Below are 3,810 nucleotides of genomic sequence, written 5' to 3'. Positions count from 1 at the left end.
GTCATCTCCTTTGTAACAGGACACTGCATTGTCGCTGAGGAACACATTGAAAATAACACTGCAGAACTGAACCGAAATGAGACACCAACATGACAGCTTCCAGGCATGCCTTCAAGCACCTCCCTGAGGATGGGCTTGGAGTCTAGGCTTCAGAGTAAGGAAGATTACAAATCTTTGGAAGAACAAAAAGTTCACCCTTTTGAAATTCCACAGAAGAATTTAAAAGCCAGAACACATTGGGTTCATTTCTCTTCACTTTCAGGGACAAAGATGATGCTTTATTCAAAACTCCATCAAGCTTCAAGTTCAAATCTCAGCCCGATCTTGTGCCCTCCTGCACTGAAGTTCTTTCCATCGCTGAGAGCTGACAGGGTCAGTTTCACTCTTGGTTGAAGGGTCTGCGAATAGCCCAGTCCAATCAGGCTGGCATTATTTACTTTAGCAGAGAGAGAAGTTCTACAATCCAACTTGTACTTAGCAGCAATGCCGATACAGGTGTTCCTGCCAGCTATCTGCACAAGGTTTATTGATGTTCTGATCTTCTCATTTACCTTCTGGTAGATCAACCCTCCAAATTCAGTGCCATAGTTCAAGTAAGGCTGTAGCTAGAAGTCTGAAGCCTTGTAACCCAGAGTGAAATTACTCTGTGACAGTCTGGATTTGGCTGTGTCAAAACTCATGTGATAGCCAGCAAGCCAACCTTCAAAGCTCAGTCATAGATAACTGGCCCAGAAATATCTATGTCAACATTATTGCCAAGATGGAAACAAGCCCATTTATAGGAGGCCTTCAATTTCCTACTCTTCTTTCCTGTGCTTGATACAAACAACCTTTTTTCCAACTTGTTCTCCAAAGAGATTTCTGTCCCGAGTACTGTCTGTGTTTCACTCTTGGGTGAAGGTCAGTCCACAATTACAGATCATGTATTTGGTCTCTAGGTTGCCTGATGCTTTCCCTAAATCAGTGTAAGTAAGCAAGGCCAGAAGTAGGAAATTCCACTCCACTATATGACCTGGTTCTCAGATCTTTTTCAGTCATGCCAAATCGATATCCTCTGTTGAAGGCATTGATGGTAGTCTTTAATGGGTCATAGCAAGTTGGTGTGTTACACATATATCCTACCCAAGGGCCTGTGTGCTCCACCAGGGCACTGCTGAAGGTCTTCTTCAGACCACTGATCTGACCTTGTCTTAATTATAATGTGATGGTTTCATGAAGGATTGAGGTTTCCAAGGTTTCCCTAAATTCATTTTCTCTTGATATTCAAAGGAGACATGTTTTGAGGTCACTTTCAAACTTGCAAATACTATGGTAATGTAATTTCCCCATAAAACACAGTAAATTAGTGCTTAATAAGTAATTCCCTTTGATTCTTAAGAATTCTATAGATACAGGACTGAGATAAGAAAAAGTTATTAAATTCCTCCATTAAAATAAGCTCTACCCTACATCATTGGTTTAGTGACTTGTTTAAGAGCTTACATTTCTAAAAATAAGGTGAAAGTGTTGAAAGTGCTAGTTGCTCAGTAGTGTCCAACCCTTCACAACCTGATGGACTAGAGCCCACCAGGCTCCTCTGTCCATGAGATTTCCTGAGCAAGAATACTGAAGTGAGCTGCCATTTCCTTCTCCAGGGGATCTTCCCAACTCAGGGATCGAAGCTGGGTCTCCTGCATTACAAGCAGATTCTTTACCATCTGAGCCACCAGGGAAGTCCCAAAATAAGGTGAAGACAATGACAGTTTTTAAGAGTTACTGATGACATGGAGGTGCATCCTCTGAGTTACTGACAAAAAGACACTCCCCTCATACTGACCTTGTAGCAGATATCAGTACCAAATTTGTGCTCCAGCAAAATTATAAATCCATAATACTACAAATCTTTAAGACTGTTCAAAGATTGGGAAATAACATCAATGTTTAGAGTCATTAAAAGTGATTGTATTTCATCTCCTGTGCCCACTTCTACAGACTCATAATGGCTTCCAAGGGTGTCAGGCTAAGAAGAACTGTGAGGTCATATCAGGGTTCAGTGGGAAAGAGTGCGGGGATTGATTACAAATGTCTCCCTTGGGTTTGGGTGGAGGCAGCAGCGTCAGCCATATTGTTTCCATAATCCAGGTTACAGTTTCTTGAAAAGCAATTAGAACATTATCAGGATTCATAAATTGTACCCGTGTTTTCTTTGGTCAGTCTCCCAAGGCAATAAAAATAAAAACAAAAATAAAGAAATGGGCAAACTTACAAGGTTTGCACAGCAAAGGAGACTATGAACAAAACGAAAAAACAACCTACATACTAGGAGAAAACATTTGCAAATTATGTGACCGACAAGGGCTTGGTTTCCAAAATATACAAACACCTCATATAACGGAACAACAACAAAATACAACCCAATCAAAAAAAGGGCAGAAGACCTAATAATGGAAGAACCAAGCTGCCTGACTTCAGGCTATACCACAAAGCAACAGTCATCAAGACAGTATGGTACTGGCACAAAGACAGAAATATAGATCAATGGAACAAAATAGAAAGCCCAGAGACAAATCCATGCACCTATGGACACCTAATCTTTGACAAAGGAGGCAAGAATACACAACGGAGAAAAGACAATCTCTTTAAACAAGTGGTGCTGGGAAAACTGGTCAACCACTTGTAAGAGAATGAAACTAGAACACTTTCTAACACCATACACAAAAATAAACTCAAAATGGATTAAAGATCTAAATGTAAGACCAGAAACTATAAAACTCCTAGAGGAGAACATAGGCAAAACACTCTCTGACGTAAATCATAGCAGGATCCTCTATGATCCACCTCCCAGAGTAATGGGAAAAGCAAAAATAAACAAATGGGACCTAATTACACTTATATGACTGACACCCATTTCTATAAGGGTTATTCAGGTCCAGGGAAAACCTGCTCTCTGGAAAGACCGTCTTTCATCGCCATTGGAAGCGTGACATAGAACAGATGTCTTCAGGAAAGGAGAGGCCTCACTGCGTACAATGTTTATTGTAAAACTAAGAGGGCTGACGCAGGTTCCATCTTTATTCTCTGAACTACACACCGAGTCATCAGTCGTGGCCAACGAGAACATTCCTGATGTAGTATTTATTATTCTTTTACCTGGATAAGGCAAAAATTCTTTAACACATTGCTGAGCTAGGCACTAGCTGTTGATTTACTGAAAATATTTGCAAGAACAGATTCAAACTGCAAATAGAGGATCACCCCTCACATGCTCTTATGTCACGTCGTATATAAGCATACATTATAAACACGAGGCAGCATTTCGTTCAATTTCTTTTTGAAATACTTCAAAAATCAAAGCAACGCTATTGGCTTTACTCTAAAATAAAGAAAGAAACCAGAAAAGAAAATCATTTTTCAGCTACATGCAGAAAACTGTAACGGGCCAGTCCAGGTAAAGAAGTACCAAGAAATAGATTTGTCAGTAAAATTAGGAGGCACACTTTAAAGCTAAGAAGGGAGAAGGGAATTTAAATAAATCTAACATCCTTGTAAAATTTAGAATGCATGTCCAGAACAGGAAGGATTAACTTGCATGTCAGGGGACTTCTCAGGCCTTCACTTACTTATGGCTTGGCTTGTCACTATCGTCTAAGCAAACCTAAAACAGAGAGAAGGTGACACTGTGATACTGAGTAAGTTCCACCAGGTCCAAAGCTACAGGCAAGCTGATTGTTCATGTCCCTCCCCAGCCCCTCCTACTTCCCTCTTTCCACTCCATGCCCTTCTCTGGAGTTTTTATGGGCAGCCTTAGATCTATATTTATCCACTATATTT

General features: G+C 40.4%; 1 pseudogene; it reads right to left on the bottom strand.

The window, feature by feature from the left end:
- On the bottom strand, positions 294-1,113 carry LOC102182784 (annotated as a pseudogene).

Source organism: Capra hircus, chromosome 8 (genome assembly GCF_001704415.2).
Source record: "Capra hircus breed San Clemente chromosome 8, ASM170441v1, whole genome shotgun sequence".
NCBI classification, from domain to species: Eukaryota; Metazoa; Chordata; class Mammalia; order Artiodactyla; family Bovidae; genus Capra; species Capra hircus.
The sequence above is the reverse complement of the archived record's forward strand: the minus strand, read 5'-3'. Positions and strand labels throughout refer to the sequence as shown.